Below are 18615 nucleotides of genomic sequence, written 5' to 3'. Positions count from 1 at the left end.
TTTAGTCCATGCTGAAAAGATAAGAAAACCGCCACAACGTTTCATCTTGGAATAAATCTTTACTTGTTGTTTTGCAGCCTACCCATTCTGACCTAACTCCTCCCTTGAAATTCCCTAACAGATAAGGGTACGTAACGGCTCATGCGATGCTCAGTTGCAATTTGTCCCAAAACAAACAAGAACAGCAGCTGAGGGTTTGAGTTTGAACATGCACTGTATTAAAGCAGCTTTTATTTCCATTGATAAATGCTAGATATTCCTACAGAGATTCTCCAGGTGAGTAAGCGATTCCTGTTTCTGTTTCTATTTCTGTTTCATATATAAATATATACAGTATATATATATATGTTACATGTGTCTCTGCAATAGTACAAATGTGTTATACACTATCAGGGGCTGCTTTTTTGTGCACCTCATCTACAACAAGGGTTTTTTTTTCATTTATGTTTGTGGACCTTCACCATTTGAGGAAGTGAGTTAGATAAGAAAGTTACAGGTATGGTGAGCAATGACTGACAAAGGCACGTACTGCGTATTCCTTACAGAAGTGTAAGCAATTTGTTCTAAAAAACACCGGCTAAAGTCCAACATCGTTAGCAATCTTATTACTTAAACAGAATTAACATCAATAAACTGTAAGGTGCTGGTACATGCGAGTAGATTTGATCTTCTATTAAACAAAAATGCAATTACAGCTCTAAAAAGGTCAACCTAGACTTCTGTAACAGATCTGTTCAGGTCATCGCTGTTCCTCTGACCTTGTGAGTCTTTGGAATTTTAAAAGTGTATTTTGCTTGCCTTTCATGTGGTCTGTGTACAAGTCACTGTGGCGTATGCGGTCCTACACAGCCTTGCTATAGACGTGACGAGCCTCCGCTATGTTGCAATGGAGAACAGGTTCAGTACGGAGCTGCCGAGAAAATTCAGCTGGAAAGCTCGTTGCAGAAAAGCATCGGTATCTGTGTCCAGCGGCAAAGCGTCCTTCGTGGGTACTGAAGAATCGATTTCACAGGCTGCGGGTCCAGGCGATTTAGAGTGTTAAAGGTCCCAGCGAAAACGAAACGGCGCTGGTCCTTTTACACGCACGCACGCAACCAAATGCAAAGGACGCCGTAGTCGGCAGGATTTGAACCTGCGCGGGGAGACCCCAACGGATTTCAAGTCCGTCACCTTAACCACTCGGCCACGACTACAGCGAGCGCCGCGGCCGCTGCCTTCTTGCTACAATCGAACAGGGAGTGCGAGGCGGCGGCAGCAGCGGAGGCAACTTTTTTCAAGTTCGCTCTCCGTTTAAGAAACCTTTTACGCCATACGTGCAAGCACACACACACACACCTCAGAGGACTTAAGGGTGGCTTCAAGTTGGAATGATAAAGTCTCCCCGTTCGGACATGAAAACAGAACGTTCTTAGACAGAAAGCAATCAACAACGGAGACATGTGGACGACGATTTTAGTCACTGCACTTTGAATAGCATTTTTGCTCCAGTTACAGGAGATGCACCAATGGCCCTTGACCTACGCTCTTACCAATGCCTTGAACATTCAAACAAAACAGCCCTCAAGTCCTGCGGTTTAATATAACGCTGTTACGTGTCGAGGCAGTATTTGACTCTGTCCTACCGTTGAGACACGGGGCGTATATGGAAACGAACACATGCTACGGATCGTCTCTAATCGGTCCCTACAGTTGGAAGGCTCCTTGAAGCGTGCACCCCCATCATTCATCTTTGCGCATCTGTGAAAGGTAGACTCTTGAGCAATGTTTGAGCCAGCTCTAAGGCAACTAGTGCTATTGGACAGAGACCTCTGGAAGATCCTAAGAGTCTCTTAACACCACTTCCAGCAGCAAGCTTAATTGTTCGCTGGAGGTCTCCCACCCAGGTACTGACCAGGCAAAGAATCACCACTACATTGAATGAGGAAGTTAATCCTGAAATCCAATTACATATCTCAAGGTAAGACAAATCCATAAGAACATGTCTTAGTATTACTTCGTTTACATTAGTATGGCACTGAGTTGGAGCTCCTCTTTAAGCTGTGGTTTAGTTTTGCATTCATGTGTTTCTAGAGCAGTTATTTATGGGGGTGGGTGGGTCTTTCACAGAGGCTCAGGACAAATCCCCCGCCTGAAAGTCTAATGTGTGCGTTCAGACAGTCACAGGTCAAGAGCCAGGCAGGAGGACAATGGACAGAAGAGCCAACGAACTAAAAATGAAAGAACAAATATGAAAAAGCCACCATCTTTTTCTTTTTGACATTTTCCGACTTTCATGTAAGCCAGGACAAGGTTGCTCGTAGCTACTTGTGGATTCAAATACTCTATTGAGTGCTTTGATGAGTTTTTGCAATTTGATTGTCGTCCTGTCAGCCTGTTTCTGTTTTTTTTTTTCAATCTAGGGATGGAAAGTATGAGGGAAATGATGGAGCAATCAATAACCGCTCCGGAAAAATGGCAGAAAGAAATGGTCCGTCACTAAGGACATTTGTGAAGCAGAGGAGTGACATCACCACAAAGGCGACACATTCTGCTGATGGTTTTGGTGAATAATGATTGAGGCGCGTTAAGAGAAAGGTAGCTGTGTCAGCATGCGTAGGCTGCAAAGGATCAAGCAAAGGTTTACTCCATGCTGAAAAGAGAAGAAAAGAAGCACAACGTTTCGACTGTGGAGCCTTCTGCGCCATCTTCTTTAGCGGTGATGATGTTTACATTGGAAAAACTGAGACATGCGTCCCTGGGTGGGCTTGAACCACCAACCTTTCGGTTAACAGCCGAACGCGCTAACCGATTGCGCCACAGAGACTGACAGCCACTTGCGCTCCCTACATTTGCAGGTTTATGGTCAAAGAAAACAATAACTTGCGCTTCTTGCAGCCGGCAATCTTTTTCCACTGACAACCAAGAAATGGATTTCATCTTTCACAAGCTGTATGGATTTCTTCAAAAACAAGTTATTCCAGAAATGAAATGAATTCTTGCATTAAACTGAACCAAGCTGTACATGTTTGTCTGAAATGAGACATTCGGCACAACAAGACACGGAGAGAGGCACCGCTGGTATTCAGACCCAGGATCGCCTGCTTACTAGGCAGGCACTTTAAGCCACTAGGGAACAGCGCCAGCGGAGCACCGCGCTTTTACAGACACTTGGACACATCTGCGTTCGGTGTGCACTTAACCTGCTCTCTGAGCCCGTTGCCTCCGTCCCATTTAACAGCAGAACTGACGCCAAGAGAAATGATGAGAAATGGCATTTATCGGGCACTTTTCATGTCCAACTGCTGCAGTTTTCAGTGGGCGGGCTTTGTCAGATGGCTTGGAAAAACGCACTGTTTTTCGGCTCGGGAAACATCATGAGCAGTGTCCTGCATGTTTTCTGTGTATAGCTGTCTTTTAACGCATACAGAATTCATTCGAAATCATTGATTTCTCCAATTAACAAGGGTCCCTTTTTGAACCTGCCAGAAGCATTCTTTCAATGTAACAGATTTACTCCGGGGAAAGGCAGCATGACATTGAGAGTAGCTCAAGCTTTCAGCAACCGTATCGGACTGCATGTTTGCAGACACTGCTCAGAATCCCCTGTAAGATTGTTTTTCAATTCCGTTTTGCAGTGCTTTAGCTCTTTCAAAAGGCTTCGCTTTGCTAGTCACAATCCAAGGCTCATGACAGCATTTGAAAACATTTTTCTGCTTGGACGGCAGCTATGCTCACCACTATACCACCAACGCACGCCCACAGGAGGCCTGCAGGACACCACCAGAGAATGCTCACGATTTCGGAAGCTGTCTCCGGGACGTGCTGATTCCACACATCCTGAATAAATCATGATATTTTTAGTTGCTGTAGCTAGACGTTCAAATGAGTTTCATGGCCAGATGGACTGTTTCCTCCAGCGGTATAGTATTGCAGTGAGACAGCACGATGCCTGCAAGACTATGTCACGCTAAACGCCACAGATTGTGTTTGTCCGTTCGTGTCAGTCGTCCTGCAGCCACGGGAAGTGGGACACAAACATGCTGCAATGCTTTCAGGACGTTAGGATTTGTTTGTGCAACATCCGAGAAGAGTACTTGTGGCTTGAATGTGAACTGTACGTGCCCACCCCCTTTCCTCTGTAGTGCATGAGTTCCTCCCGGCATGCCCTTCGTCATTGTTCTGTCATCTTGTATTTAAAGGGTTGTATTTCTGCTGCTAAAAAGAAGCAACGGTTTTCTCACAACGCCCTTTGTTCCCAACGGAGCCCTTGTCTGTCATGAAATTCTTCAAAACCTCAAGCTAGAAGAAGAAGAAGACGACAAATATGAAGCGTTACCGCAACGACATGCCATGAGACGATCGATAACGATTTCCATAGGATCCCCGCGGTTGCCTGGCAACCGTCAGCTTTGCGCAGTGGCAGTATCGTAGCCTGTGAGGTTTAGCCGAGGCGCGATTATTGCTAGTTGAAAACTTTTCCCAATACCCCGCTTCCGCCGGTTTGCAATACAATCGGCGAAAGCAATTTTTGACAGTCTCGTCAGAGACTGAGCAAGGTGTTTAAAGACAGATTTGGTCATGGTGACATCATGGTAGAAAGAAACGAGCTTGTTACGTCTCAACAGAAACGCTCTTTAGCTCTTTCAGCGTTATGCAGAGAACAGCGTCTGTTGAGATCACTTTTGAGTCAGCGCGAAACGCCGTGTGCTGTCAGTTTGATTTCATATTGCTCGTCGCGGCGCCCGGCTTTTGTCTGTCAAACGTTAGGTTGCGCTTCTTCATGCTGCATCGTCGGCATGAGTGGAGCTTTTTAAACGTCTGTACTTACTGTATATGGTATATATACAGTATATGGCTGGTCTCGGTACTTTAAAGAAAACATACACGAAAGATGGTTTCATTATGACCAGTATCGGTCTTGAGATATTTTTAACTTGATTTACAGAAGCGCGAAACGGTATGCCCAGGGCGTTTTAGTTTTCGTTTTGTTTTAATGCAGTGCAGTGGATTGATTAGAGATATCAAGTACATACAAGTCATTTTTTAAATGTTGTAGTTCGTCTTGTAAAAATGTTACAAGTACATAATCTGTCAACAATTACACAGGTTCTGTTTCCATATTGCGAATTTTGGTTACGTAATATTATTTTCTAATTTCACGTTGTGAATATATGATTTGGGCAAACAGAGCCGCAAAGAAGTACATTATGGGTTGTTGTTTTTTTTTGCAGTTTTATCTAGAACAAGCGATGCTTAAACCTTTGTCTGATTCTTGTGAAACTATCCACACGACAGTTACCTAGGAGTTGACTTCAGTGATGTCACTGATGGGATGTTTCTAAAAATCCATCCACTGTAAAACGTCTTCTCCACTTGTCCTGCATATGTATTCGCTAATGAAGCTGTGTGTTCTGAGCCTGGATCTCTACATTTCTGTATGAACCAGCTTAGAGGGCTAAAGACAGCTTGTGTTTAAATTGAGTGTAAGGTAATTTATGCTTCTAAACTCATGGTCAGCATTTATTATTGTACTGTGCTATAAACTTCTTCTGTGCCTAATTACATTATTTTATAGCTTTATCAAATTTGTACATTGTCGATAATGTTTCTGTAGTTTTCAGCCCTCTGCATGCGACTGGTGGTGCTGTGGGTTAGGTTCCTGACTTCCATGTCACATGGTCTGTGATTGAATCCCATGGAACTATGACTTTATTTTTTAACAAACATTTCTTTGAAAAAATTAAACGTTTCCCTGGGTCAGAGATTAAATAAAACCTCACTCGCACCAAACAAATTTATATTTCTAAATATCACAACATGATCGAATTTAAGTCTTTTTAATAACAATGAATAGTCACCTATGCGTTACAAAATAAACATTTATATTGATTTGAATCACGTTTTGATTTAAATCGTAAACGCGTGTTTAAATATATGTGTTTAAAGGCGATATACTGTATAAAAGCGCTGATTCTTATGGAATGTGTTCCGCCAGGGATTCAAAATTTTTTATTTTTTTTAATCGCGTATCTAAGGAAAATTGCAGTATAACTTTGTTCATGCACATCATTATACAGTATCTCATTTTGTATTTCTATTAAAAAAAATCGTTTGCCCAGCCACTATTGTTGTTATTGTTTTTATCCTGTAAAGCGCTTTGAGGAGCACAGCTTTCTCACCACTTAGATTACTTTTTGACACCATCCTTACACAAAGCAGAAACTGATTGTATTTTCCGATGACATACAAGTGAAAAGATTACAGATTTTAATCGTCTTTTTTCTGAACCAGGGAAAATCTGATCATGTTTCTCTATAACAATAATAAAAAACTTTATTTTACATATCACCTTTAAAAGTGGCATCTCAAAACAATACAGTAGATGTAAACCACAGATTACAAAGTAAATACCCAGACAAACGCAAACGCGTTTTTAATAAAATGCTTTCATTCATTCAACAGAGAGAGAGCGTAAAACCTGGGTGTAACAGCTGTTCCTTTTTCTGATCACTCGCTCTCTGGATAAATGTCTCGCCTGTCCAGTTCTTTGTTTTCCTAATTTGCCAATTATGCCTGCTGTGATCCACTCCTACCCTCACACCTAAAGAAGACTATTTTAAATGTCTTTGCGCATAAATTTTATTGCACATAAAGGTGATATGTAAAATAATGTTTTTTTTTTATTGTTGTTATAGAGAAACATGATCAGATTTTCCCTGGTTCTTCCTGTGCGTGCAGTAGTTACAAAGTTGAACGTCTTTACACGATCTGCTGCAGTTTTCAGTGGGCGGGCTTTGTCAGATGGCTTGGAAAAACGCACTGTGTTTCGGCTCGGGAAACATCATGAGCAGTGTCATGCATGTTTTCTGTGTATAGCTGTCTTTTAACGCATACAGAATTCATTCGAAATCATTGATTTCTCCAATTAACAAGGGTCCCTTTTTGAACCTGCCAGAAGCATTCTTTCAATGAAACAGATTTACTCCGGGGAAAGGCAGCATGACATTGAGAGTAGCTCAAGCTTTCAGCACCCGTATCGGACTGCATGTTTGCAGACACCGCTCAGAATCCCCTGTAAGATTCTCTTTCAATTCCGTTTTGCAGTGCTTTAGCTCTTTCAAAAGGCTTCGCTTTGCTAGTCACAATCCAAGGCTCATGACAGCATTTGAAAACATTTTTCTGCTTGGAAGGCAGCTATGCTCACCACTATACCACCAACGTACGCCCACAGGCGCCCTGCAGGACACCACCAGAGAATGCTCACGATTTCGGAAGCTGTCTCCGGGACGTGCTGATTCCACACATCCTGAATAAATCGTGATATTGTTAGTTGCTGTAGCTAGACGTTCAAATGAGTTTCATGGCCAGATGGACTGTTTCCTCCAGCGGTATAGTATTGCAGTGAGACAGCACGATGCCTGCAAGACTATGTCACGCTAAACGCCACAGATTGTGTTTGTCCGTTCGTGTCAGTCGTCCTGCAGCCACGGGAAGTGGGACACAAACATGCTGCAATGCTTTCAAGACGTTAGGATTTGTTTGTGCAACATCCGAGAAGAGTACTTGTGGCTTGAATGTGAACTGTACGTGCCCGCCCCCTTTCCTCTGTAGTGCATGAGTTCCTCCCGGCACGCCCTTCGTCATTGTTCTGTCATCTTGTATTTAAAGGCTTGTATTTCTGCTGCTGAAAATAAGCAACGGTTTTCTCACAACGCCCTTTGTTCCCAACGGAGCCCTTGTCTGTCATGAAATTCTTCAAAACCTCAAGCTAGAAGAAGAAGACGACAAATATGAAGCGTTACCGCAACGACATGCCATGAGACGATCGATAACGATTTCCATAGGATCCCCGCGGTTGCCTGGCAACCGTCAGCTTTGCGCAGTGGCAGTATCGTAGCCTGTGAGGTTTAGCCGAGGCGCGATTATTGCTAGTTGAAAACTTTTCCCAATACCCCGCTTCCGCCGGTTTGCAATACAATCGGCGAAAGCAATTTTTGACAGTCTCGTCAGAGACTGAGCAAGGTGTTTAAAGACAGATTTGGTCATGGTGACATCATGGTAGAAAGAAACGAGCTTGTTACGTCTCAACAGAAACGCTCTTTAGCTCTTTCAGCGTTATGCAGAGAACAGCGTCTGTCGAGATCACTTTTGAGTCAGTGCGAAACGCCGTGTGCTGTCAGTTTGATTTCATATTGCTCGTAGCGGCGCCCGGCTTTTGTCTGTCAAACGTTAGGTTGCGCTTCTTCATGCTGCATCGTCGGCATGAGTGGAGCTTTTTAAACGTCTGTACTTACTGCGCCCCATAAGAAATGGTTTGTCCCCGTTCAAAAGAGATTGTGCGATGTCCTGCAGCGTTCGCAAAGCAAACCTTTGACAGTTTGAAAAGAGGAATTTATTCTGCTTCCTGTGCGTGCAGTAGTTACAAAGTTGAACGTCTTTACACGATGTGCTGCAGTTTTCAGTGGGCGGGCTTTGTCAGATGGCTTGGAAAAACGCACTGAGACATCATGAGCAGTGTCCGGCATGTTTTCTGTGTATAGCTGTCTTTTAACGCATACAGAATTCATTCGAAATCATTGATTTCTCCTATTAACAAGGGTCCCTTTTTGAACCTGCCAGAAGCATTCTTTCAATGTAACAGATTTACTCCGGGGAAAGGCAGCATGACATTGAGAGTAGCTCAAGCTTTCAGCACCCGTATCGGACTGCGTGTATGCAGACACCGCTCAGAATCCCCTGTAAGATTCTCCTTCAATTCCGTTTTGCTCTTTCAAAAGGCTTCGCTTTGCTAGTCACAATCCAAGGCTCATGACAGCATTTGGAACCAATCGGCACTGCGTTGGCCGGGAATCGAACCCGGGTCAACTGCTTGGAAGGCAGCTATGCTCACCACTATACCACCAACGCACGCCCAAAGGCGCCCTGCAGGACACCACCAGAGAATGCTCACGATTTCGGAAGCTGTCTCCGGGATGTGCTGATTCCACACATCCTGAATAAATCATGATATTGTTAGTTGCTGTAGCTAGACGTTCAAATGAGTTTCATGGCCAGATGGACTGTTTCCTCCAGCGGTATAGTATTGCAGTGAGACAGCACGATGCCTGCAAGACTATGTCACGCTAAACGCCACAGATTGTGTTTGTCCGTTCGTGTCAGTCGTCCTGCAGCCACGGGAAGTGGGACACAAACATGCTGCAATGCTTTCAAGACGTTAGGATTTGTTTGTGTAACATCCGAGAAGAGTACTTGTGGCTTGAATGTGAACTGTACGTGCCCGCCCCCTTTCCTCTGTAGTGCAAGAGTTCCTCCCGGCACGCCCTTCGTCATTGTTCTGTCATCTTGTATTTAAAGGCTTGTATTTCTGCTGCTGAAAATAAGCAACGGTTTTCTCACAACGCCCTTTGTTCCCAACGGAGCCCTTGTCTGTCATGAAATTCTTCAAAACCTCAAGCTAGAAGAAGAAGACGACAAATATGAAGCGTTACCGCAACGACATGCCATGAGACGATCGATAACGATTTCCATAGGATCCCCGCGGTTGCCTGGCAACCGTCAGCTTTGCGCAGTGGCAGTATCGTAGCCTGTGAGGTTTAGCCGAGGCGCGATTATTGCTAGTTGAAAACTTTTCCCAATACCCCGCTTCCGCCGGTTTGCAATACAATCGGCGAAAGCAATTTTTGACAGTCTCGTCAGAGACTGAGCAAGGTGTTTAAAGACAGATTTGGTCATGGTGACATCATGGTAGAAAGAAACGAGCTTGTTACGTCTCAACAGAAACGCTCTTTAGCTCTTTCAGCGTTATGCAGAGAACAGCGTCTGTCGAAATCACTTTTGAGTCAGTGCGAAACGCCGTGTGCTGTCAGTTTGATTTCATATTGCTCGTAGCGGCGCCCGGCTTTTGTCTGTCAAACGTTAGGTTGCGCTTCTTCATGCTGCATCGTCGGCATGAGTGGAGCTTTTTAAACGTCTGTACTTACTGCGCCCCATAAGAAATGGTTTGTCCCCGTTCAAAAGAGATTGTGCGATGTCCTGCAGCGTTCGCAAAGCAAACCTTTGACAGTTTGAAAAGAGGAATTTATTCTGCTTCCTGTGCGTGCAGTAGTTACAAAGTTGAACGTCTTTACACGATGTGCTGCAGTTTTCAGTGGGCGGGCTTTGTCAGATGGCTTGGAAAAACGCACTGAGACATCATGAGCAGTGTCCGGCATGTTTTCTGTGTATAGCTGTCTTTTAACGCATACAGAATTCATTCGAAATCATTGATTTCTCCTATTAACAAGGGTCCCTTTTTGAACCTGCCAGAAGCATTCTTTCAATGTAACAGATTTACTCCGGGGAAAGGCAGCATGACATTGAGAGTAGCTCAAGCTTTCAGCACCCGTATCGGACTGCGTGTATGCAGACACCGCTCAGAATCCCCTGTAAGATTCTCCTTCAATTCCGTTTTGCTCTTTCAAAAGGCTTCGCTTTGCTAGTCACAATCCAAGGCTCATGACAGCATTTGGAACCAATCGGCACTGCGTTGGCCGGGAATCGAACCCGGGTCAACTGCTTGGAAGGCAGCTATGCTCACCACTATACCACCAACGCACGCCCAAAGGCGCCCTGCAGGACACCACCAGAGAATGCTCACGATTTCGGAAGCTGTCTCCGGGATGTGCTGATTCCACACATCCTGAATAAATCATGATATTGTTAGTTGCTGTAGCTAGACGTTCAAATGAGTTTCATGGCCAGATGGACTGTTTCCTCCAGCGGTATAGTATTGCAGTGAGACAGCACGATGCCTGCAAGACTATGTCACGCTAAACGCCACAGATTGTGTTTGTCCGTTCGTGTCAGTCGTCCTGCAGCCACGGGAAGTGGGACACAAACATGCTGCAATGCTTTCAAGACGTTAGGATTTGTTTGTGTAACATCCGAGAAGAGTACTTGTGGCTTGAATGTGAACTGTACGTGCCCGCCCCCTTTCCTCTGTAGTGCATGAGTTCCTCCCGGCACGCCCTTCGTCATTGTTCTGTCATCTTGTATTTAAAGGCTTGTATTTCTGCTGCTGAAAATAAGCAACGGTTTTCTCACAACGCCCTTTGTTCCCAACGGAGCCCTTGTCTGTCATGAAATTCTTCAAAACCTCAAGCTAGAAGAAGAAGACGACAAATATGAAGCGTTACCGCAACGACATGCCATGAGACGATCGATAACGATTTCCATAGGATCCCCGCGGTTGCCTGGCAACCGTCAGCTTTGCGCAGTGGCAGTATCGTAGCCTGTGAGGTTTAGCCGAGGCGCGATTATTGCTAGTTGAAAACTTTTCCCAATACCCCGCTTCCGCCGGTTTGCAATACAATCGGCGAAAGCAATTTTTGACAGTCTCGTCAGAGACTGAGCAAGGTGTTTAAAGACAGATTTGGTCATGGTGACATCATGGTAGAAAGAAACGAGCTTGTTACGTCTCAACAGAAACGCTCTTTAGCTCTTTCAGCGTTATGCAGAGAACAGCGTCTGTCGAAATCACTTTTGAGTCAGTGCGAAACGCCGTGTGCTGTCAGTTTGATTTCATATTGCTCGTAGCGGCGCCCGGCTTTTGTCTGTCAAACGTTAGGTTGCGCTTCTTCATGCTGCATCGTCGGCATGAGTGGAGCTTTTTAAACGTCTGTACTTACTGCGCCCCATAAGAAATGGTTTGTCCCCGTTCAAAAGAGATTGTGCGATGTCCTGCAGCGTTCGCAAAGCAAACCTTTGACAGTTTGAAAAGAGGAATTTATTCTGCTTCCTGTGCGTGCAGTAGTTACAAAGTTGAACGTCTTTACACGATGTGCTGCAGTTTTCAGTGGGCGGGCTTTGTCAGATGGCTTGGAAAAACGCACTGAGACATCATGAGCAGTGTCCGGCATGTTTTCTGTGTATAGCTGTCTTTTAACGCATACAGAATTCATTCGAAATCATTGATTTCTCCTATTAACAAGGGTCCCTTTTTGAACCTGCCAGAAGCATTCTTTCAATGTAACAGATTTACTCCGGGGAAAGGCAGCATGACATTGAGAGTAGCTCAAGCTTTCAGCACCCGTATCGGACTGCGTGTATGCAGACACCGCTCAGAATCCCCTGTAAGATTCTCCTTCAATTCCGTTTTGCTCTTTCAAAAGGCTTCGCTTTGCTAGTCACAATCCAAGGCTCATGACAGCATTTGGAACCAATCGGCACTGCGTTGGCCGGGAATCGAACCCGGGTCAACTGCTTGGAAGGCAGCTATGCTCACCACTATACCACCAACGCACGCCCAAAGGCGCCCTGCAGGACACCACCAGAGAATGCTCACGATTTCGGAAGCTGTCTCCGGGATGTGCTGATTCCACACATCCTGAATAAATCATGATATTGTTAGTTGCTGTAGCTAGACGTTCAAATGAGTTTCATGGCCAGATGGACTGTTTCCTCCAGCGGTATAGTATTGCAGTGAGACAGCACGATGCCTGCAAGACTATGTCACGCTAAACGCCACAGATTGTGTTTGTCCGTTCGTGTCAGTCGTCCTGCAGCCACGGGAAGTGGGACACAAACATGCTGCAATGCTTTCAAGACGTTAGGATTTGTTTGTGTAACATCCGAGAAGAGTACTTGTGGCTTGAATGTGAACTGTACGTGCCCGCCCCCTTTCCTCTGTAGTGCATGAGTTCCTCCCGGCACGCCCTTCGTCATTGTTCTGTCATCTTGTATTTAAAGGCTTGTATTTCTGCTGCTGAAAATAAGCAACGGTTTTCTCACAACGCCCTTTGTTCCCAACGGAGCCCTTGTCTGTCATGAAATTCTTCAAAACCTCAAGCTAGAAGAAGAAGACGACAAATATGAAGCGTTACCGCAACGACATGCCATGAGACGATCGATAACGATTTCCATAGGATCCCCGCGGTTGCCTGGCAACCGTCAGCTTTGCGCAGTGGCAGTATCGTAGCCTGTGAGGTTTAGCCGAGGCGCGATTATTGCTAGTTGAAAACTTTTCCCAATACCCCGCTTCCGCCGGTTTGCAATACAATCGGCGAAAGCAATTTTTGACAGTCTCGTCAGAGACTGAGCAAGGTGTTTAAAGACAGATTTGGTCATGGTGACATCATGGTAGAAAGAAACGAGCTTGTTACGTCTCAACAGAAACGCTCTTTAGCTCTTTCAGCGTTATGCAGAGAACAGCGTCTGTCGAGATCACTTTTGAGTCATTGCGAAACGCCGTGTGCTGTCAGTTTGATTTCATATTGCTCGTAGCGGCGCCCGGCTTTTGTCTGTCAAACGTTAGGTTGCGCTTCTTCATGCTGCATCGTCGGCATGAGTGGAGCTTTTTAAACGTCTGTACTTACTGCGCCCCATAAGAAATGGTTTGTCCCCGTTCAAAAGAGATTGTGCGATGTCCTGCAGCGTTCGCAAAGCAAACCTTTGACAGTTTGAAAAGAGGAATTTATTCTGCTTCCTGTGCGTGCAGTAGTTACAAAGTTGAACGTCTTTACACGATGTGCTGCAGTTTTCAGTGGGCGGGCTTTGTCAGATGGCTTGGAAAAACGCACTGAGACATCATGAGCAGTGTCCGGCATGTTTTCTGTGTATAGCTGTCTTTTAACGCATACAGAATTCATTCGAAATCATTGATTTCTCCTATTAACAAGGGTCCCTTTTTGAACCTGCCAGAAGCATTCTTTCAATGTAACAGATTTACTCCGGGGAAAGGCAGCATGACATTGAGAGTAGCTCAAGCTTTCAGCACCCGTATCGGACTGCGTGTATGCAGACACCGCTCAGAATCCCCTGTAAGATTCTCCTTCAATTCCGTTTTGCTCTTTCAAAAGGCTTCGCTTTGCTAGTCACAATCCAAGGCTCATGACAGCATTTGGAACCAATCGGCACTGCGTTGGCCGGGAATCGAACCCGGGTCAACTGCTTGGAAGGCAGCTATGCTCACCACTATACCACCAACGAACGCCCAAAGGGGCCCTGCAGGACACCACCAGAGAATGCTCACGATTTCGGAAGCTGTCTCCGGGACGTGCTGATTCCACACATCCTGAATAAATCATGATATTGTTAGTTGCTGTAGCTAGACGTTCAAATGAGTTTCATGGCCAGATGGACTGTTTCCTCCAGCGGTATAGTATTGCAGTGAGACAGCACGATGCCTGCAAGACTATGTCACGCTAAACGCCACAGATTGTGTTTGTCCGTTCGTGTCAGTCGTCCTGCAGCCACGGGAAGTGGGACACAAACATGCTGCAATGCTTTCAAGACGTTAGGATTTGTTTGTGTAACATCCGAGAAGAGTACTTGTGGCTTGAATGTGAACTGTACGTGCCCGCCCCCTTTCCTCTGTAGTGCATGAGTTCCTCCCGGCACGCCCTTCGTCATTGTTCTGTCATCTTGTATTTAAAGGCTTGTATTTCTGCTGCTGAAAATAAGCAACGGTTTTCTCACAACGCCCTTTGTTCCCAACGGAGCCCTTGTCTGTCATGAAATTCTTCCAAACCTCAAGCTAGAAGAAGAAGAAGACGACAAATATGAAGCATTACCGCAACGACATGCCATGAGACGATCGATAACGATTTCCATAGGATCCCCGCGGTTGCCTGGCAACCGTCAGCTTTGCGCAGTGGCAGTATCGTAGCCTGTGAGGTTTAGCCGAGGCGCGATTATTGCTAGTTGAAAACTTTTCCCAATACCCCGCTTCCGCCGGTTCGCAATACAATCGGCGAAAGCAATTTTTGACAGTCTCGTCAGAGACTGAGCAAGGTGTTTAAAGACAGATTTGGTCATGGTGACATCATGGTAGAAAGAAACGAGCTTGTTAAATCTCAACAGAAACGCTCTTTAGCTCTTTCAGCGTTATGCAGAGAACAGCGTCTGTCGAGATCACTTTTGAGTCAGCGCGAAACGCCGTGTGCTGTCAGTTTGATTTCATATTGCTCGTAGCGGCGCCCGGCTTTTGTCTGTCAAACGTTAGGTTGCGCTTCTTCATGCTGCATCGTCGGCATGAGTGGAGCTTTTTAAACGTCTGTACTTACTGCGCCCCATAAGAAATGGTTTGTCCCCGTTCAAAAGAGATTGTGCGATGTCCTGCAGCGTTCGCAAAGCAAACCTTTGACAGTTTGAAAAGAGGAATTTATTCTGCTTCCTGTGCGTGCAGTAGTTACAAAGTTGAACGTCTTTACACGATGTGCTGCAGTTTTCAGTGGGCGGGCTTTGTCAGATGGCTTGGAAAAACGCACTGAGACATCATGAGCAGTGTCCGGCATGTTTTCTGTGTATAGCTGTCTTTTAACGCATACAGAATTCATTCGAAATCATTGATTTCTCCTATTAACAAGGGTCCCTTTTTGAACCTGCCAGAAGCATTCTTTCAATGTAACAGATTTACTCCGGGGAAAGGCAGCATGACATTGAGAGTAGCTCAAGCTTTCAGCACCCGTATCGGACTGCGTGTATGCAGACACCGCTCAGAATCCCCTGTAAGATTCTCCTTCAATTCCGTTTTGCTCTTTCAAAAGGCTTCGCTTTGCTAGTCACAATCCAAGGCTCATGACAGCATTTGGAACCAATCGGCACTGCGTTGGCCGGGAATCGAACCCGGGTCAACTGCTTGGAAGGCAGCTATGCTCACCACTATACCACCAACGCACGCCCAAAGGCGCCCTGCAGGACACCACCAGAGAATGCTCACGATTTCGGAAGCTGTCTCCGGGACGTGCTGATTCCACACATCCTGAATAAATCATGATATTGTTAGTTGCTGTAGCTAGACGTTCAAATGAGTTTCATGGCCAGATGGACTGTTTCCTCCAGCGGTATAGTATTGCAGTGAGACAGCACGATGCCTGCAAGACTATGTCACGCTAAACGCCACAGATTGTGTTTGTCCGTTCGTGTCAGTCGTCCTGCAGCCACGGGAAGTGGGACACAAACATGCTGCAATGCTTTCAAGACGTTAGGATTTGTTTGTGTAACATCCGAGAAGAGTACTTGTGGCTTGAATGTGAACTGTACGTGCCCGCCCCCTTTCCTCTGTAGTGCATGAGTTCCTCCCGGCACGCCCTTCGTCATTGTTCTGTCATCTTGTATTTAAAGGCTTGTATTTCTGCTGCTGAAAATAAGCAACGGTTTTCTCACAACGCCCTTTGTTCCCAACGGAGCCCTTGTCTGTCATGAAATTCTTCAAAACCTCAAGCTAGAAGAAGAAGAAGACGACAAATATGAAGCATTACCGCAACGACATGCCATGAGACGATCGATAACGATTTCCATAGGATCCCCGCGGTTGCCTGGCAACCGTCAGCTTTGCGCAGTGGCAGTATCGTAGCCTGTGAGGTTTAGCCGAGGCGCGATTATTGCTAGTTGAAAACTTTTCCCAATACCCCGCTTCCGCTGGTTTGCAATACAATCGGCGAAAGCAATTTTTGACAGTCTCGTCAGAGACTGAGCAAGGTGTTTAAAGACAGATTTGGTCATGGTGACATCATGGTAGAAAGAAACGAGCTTGTTACGTCTCAACAGAAACGCTCTTTAGCTCTTTCAGCGTTATGCAGAGAACAGCGTCTGTCGAGATCACTTTTGAGTCAGTGCGAAACGCCGTGTGCTGTCAGTTTGATTTCATATTGCTCGTAGCGGCGCCCGGCTTTTGTCTGTCAAACGTTAGGTTGCGCTTCTTCATGCTGCATCGTCGGCATGAGTGGAGCTTTTTAAACGTCTGTACTTACTGCGCCCCATAAGAAATGGTTTGTCCCCGTTCAAAAGAGATTGTGCGATGTCCTGCAGCGTTCGCAAAGCAAACCTTTGACAGTTTGAAAAGAGGAATTTATTCTGCTTCCTGTGCGTGCAGTAGTTACAAAGTTGAACGTCTTTACACGATGTGCTGCAGTTTTCAGTGGGCGGGCTTTGTCAGATGGCTTGGAAAAACGCACTGAGACATCATGAGCAGTGTCCGGCATGTTTTCTGTGTATAGCTGTCTTTTAACGCATACAGAATTCATTCGAAATCATTGATTTCTCCTATTAACAAGGGTCCCTTTTTGAACCTGCCAGAAGCATTCTTTCAATGTAACAGATTTACTCCGGGGAAAGGCAGCATGACATTGAGAGTAGCTCAAGCTTTCAGCACCCGTATCGGACTGCGTGTATGCAGACACCGCTCAGAATCCCCTGTAAGATTCTCCTTCAATTCCGTTTTGCTCTTTCAAAAGGCTTCGCTTTGCTAGTCACAATCCAAGGCTCATGACAGCATTTGGAACCAATCGGCACTGCGTTGGCCGGGAATCGAACCCGGGTCAATTGCTTGGAAGGCAGCTATGCTCACCACTATACCACCAACGCACGCCCACAGGCGCCCTGCAGGACACCACCAGAGAATGCTCACGATTTCGGAAGCTGTCTCCGGGACGTGCTGATTCCACACATCCTGAATAAATCATGATATTGTTAGTTGCTGTAGCTAGACGTTCAAATGAGTTTCATGGCCAGATGGACTGTTTCCTCCAGCGGTATAGTATTGCAGTGAGACAGCACGATGCCTGCAAGACTATGTCACGCTAAACGCCACAGATTGTGTTTGTCCGTTCGTGTCAGTCGTCCTGCAGCCACGGGAAGTGGGACACAAACATGCTGCAATGCTTTCAAGACGTTAGGATTTGTTTGTGTAACATCCGAGAAGAGTACTTGTGGCTTGAATGTGAACTGTACGTGCCCGCCCCCTTTCCTCTGTAGTGCATGAGTTCCTCCCGGCACGCCCTTCGTCATTGTTCTGTCATCTTGTATTTAAAGGCTTGTATTTCTGCTGCTGAAAATAAGCAACGGTTTTCTCACAACGCCCTTTGTTCCCAACGGAGCCCTTGTCTGTCATGAAATTCTTCAAAACCTCAAGCTAGAAGAAGAAGAAGACGACAAATATGAAGCGTTACCGCAACGACATGCCATGAGACGATCGATAACGATTTCCATAGGATCCCCGCGGTTGCCTGGCAACCGTCAGCTTTGCGCAGTGGCAGTATCGTAGCCTGTGAGGTTTAGCCGAGGCGCGATTATTGCTAGTTGAAAACTTTTCCCAATACCCCGCTTCCGCCGGTTTGCAATACAATCGGCGAAAGCAATTTTTGACAGTCTCGTCAGAGACTGAGCAAGGTGTTTAAAGACAGATTTGGTCATGGTGACATCATGGTAGAAAGAAACGAGCTTGTTACGTCTCAACAGAAACGCTCTTTAGCTCTTTCAGCGTTATGCAGAGAACAGCGTCTGTCGAGATCACTTTTGAGTCAGCGCGAAACGCCGTGTGCTGTCAGTTTGATTTCATATTGTTCGTAGCGGCGCCCGGCTTTTGTCTGTCAAACGTTAGGTTGCGCTTCTTCATGCTGCATCGTCGGCATGAGTGGAGCTTTTTAAACGTCTGTACTTACTGCGCCCCATAAGAAATGGTTTGTCCCCGTTCAAAAGAGATTGTGCGATGTCCTGCAGCGTTCGCAAAGCAAACCTTTGACAGTTTGAAAAGAGGAATTTATTCTGCTTCCTGTGCGTGCAGTAGTTACAAAGTTGAACGTCTTTACACGATGTGCTGCAGTTTTCAGTGGGCGGGCTTTGTCAGATGGCTTGGAAAAACGCACTGAGACATCATGA

General features: G+C 45.6%; 16 non-coding genes across 16 annotated transcripts; 8 read left to right on the top strand and 8 right to left on the bottom strand.

Annotated features, from left to right (window-relative positions):
- Positions 1–1111: 1111 nt before the first annotated feature.
- trnas-uga (transfer RNA serine (anticodon UGA)) lies at positions 1112–1193 on the bottom strand. The gene has a single exon. It is a non-coding gene; the product is annotated as a tRNA-Ser (tRNA).
- A 1536-nt stretch (positions 1194–2729) lies between these two features.
- On the bottom strand, positions 2730–2803 carry trnan-guu (transfer RNA asparagine (anticodon GUU)). Its single transcript has one exon. It is a non-coding gene; the product is annotated as a tRNA-Asn (tRNA).
- Positions 2804–4384: 1581 nt separating this feature from the next.
- LOC148631726 (U4 spliceosomal RNA) lies at positions 4385–4526 on the top strand. Its single transcript, XR_015934617.1, has one exon. It is a non-coding gene; the product is annotated as a U4 spliceosomal RNA (small nuclear RNA).
- A 3324-nt stretch (positions 4527–7850) lies between these two features.
- Positions 7851–7992, top strand: LOC148631725 (U4 spliceosomal RNA). Its single transcript, XR_015934616.1, has one exon. It is a non-coding gene; the product is annotated as a U4 spliceosomal RNA (small nuclear RNA).
- Positions 7993–8814: 822 nt separating this feature from the next.
- trnag-ucc (transfer RNA glycine (anticodon UCC)) lies at positions 8815–8886 on the bottom strand. The gene has a single exon. It is a non-coding gene; the product is annotated as a tRNA-Gly (tRNA).
- Positions 8887–9536: 650 nt separating this feature from the next.
- LOC148631723 (U4 spliceosomal RNA) lies at positions 9537–9678 on the top strand. Its single transcript, XR_015934615.1, has one exon. It is a non-coding gene; the product is annotated as a U4 spliceosomal RNA (small nuclear RNA).
- An 822-nt stretch (positions 9679–10500) lies between these two features.
- trnag-ucc (transfer RNA glycine (anticodon UCC)) lies at positions 10501–10572 on the bottom strand. Its single transcript has one exon. It is a non-coding gene; the product is annotated as a tRNA-Gly (tRNA).
- Positions 10573–11222: 650 nt separating this feature from the next.
- Positions 11223–11364, top strand: LOC148631721 (U4 spliceosomal RNA). The gene has a single exon (XR_015934614.1). It is a non-coding gene; the product is annotated as a U4 spliceosomal RNA (small nuclear RNA).
- An 822-nt stretch (positions 11365–12186) lies between these two features.
- Positions 12187–12258, bottom strand: trnag-ucc (transfer RNA glycine (anticodon UCC)). The gene has a single exon. It is a non-coding gene; the product is annotated as a tRNA-Gly (tRNA).
- A 650-nt stretch (positions 12259–12908) lies between these two features.
- Positions 12909–13050, top strand: LOC148631719 (U4 spliceosomal RNA). Its single transcript, XR_015934612.1, has one exon. It is a non-coding gene; the product is annotated as a U4 spliceosomal RNA (small nuclear RNA).
- Positions 13051–13872: 822 nt separating this feature from the next.
- trnag-ucc (transfer RNA glycine (anticodon UCC)) lies at positions 13873–13948 on the bottom strand. Its single transcript has one exon. It is a non-coding gene; the product is annotated as a tRNA-Gly (tRNA).
- Positions 13949–14597: 649 nt separating this feature from the next.
- LOC148631717 (U4 spliceosomal RNA) lies at positions 14598–14739 on the top strand. Its single transcript, XR_015934618.1, has one exon. It is a non-coding gene; the product is annotated as a U4 spliceosomal RNA (small nuclear RNA).
- An 822-nt stretch (positions 14740–15561) lies between these two features.
- On the bottom strand, positions 15562–15633 carry trnag-ucc (transfer RNA glycine (anticodon UCC)). Its single transcript has one exon. It is a non-coding gene; the product is annotated as a tRNA-Gly (tRNA).
- A 653-nt stretch (positions 15634–16286) lies between these two features.
- On the top strand, positions 16287–16428 carry LOC148631715 (U4 spliceosomal RNA). The gene has a single exon (XR_015934619.1). It is a non-coding gene; the product is annotated as a U4 spliceosomal RNA (small nuclear RNA).
- Positions 16429–17250: 822 nt separating this feature from the next.
- On the bottom strand, positions 17251–17322 carry trnag-ucc (transfer RNA glycine (anticodon UCC)). The gene has a single exon. It is a non-coding gene; the product is annotated as a tRNA-Gly (tRNA).
- A 653-nt stretch (positions 17323–17975) lies between these two features.
- LOC148631713 (U4 spliceosomal RNA) lies at positions 17976–18117 on the top strand. Its single transcript, XR_015934611.1, has one exon. It is a non-coding gene; the product is annotated as a U4 spliceosomal RNA (small nuclear RNA).
- Positions 18118–18615: the final 498 nt, after the last annotated feature.

This window comes from Lepisosteus platostomus, unplaced genomic scaffold, assembly GCF_059453375.1.
Source record: "Lepisosteus platostomus isolate fLepPlt1 unplaced genomic scaffold, fLepPlt1.hap1 Scaffold_74_H1, whole genome shotgun sequence".
Lineage (NCBI taxonomy): Eukaryota > Metazoa > Chordata > Actinopteri > Semionotiformes > Lepisosteidae > Lepisosteus > Lepisosteus platostomus.
This window is presented reverse-complemented; position numbering and strand designations above follow the sequence as displayed.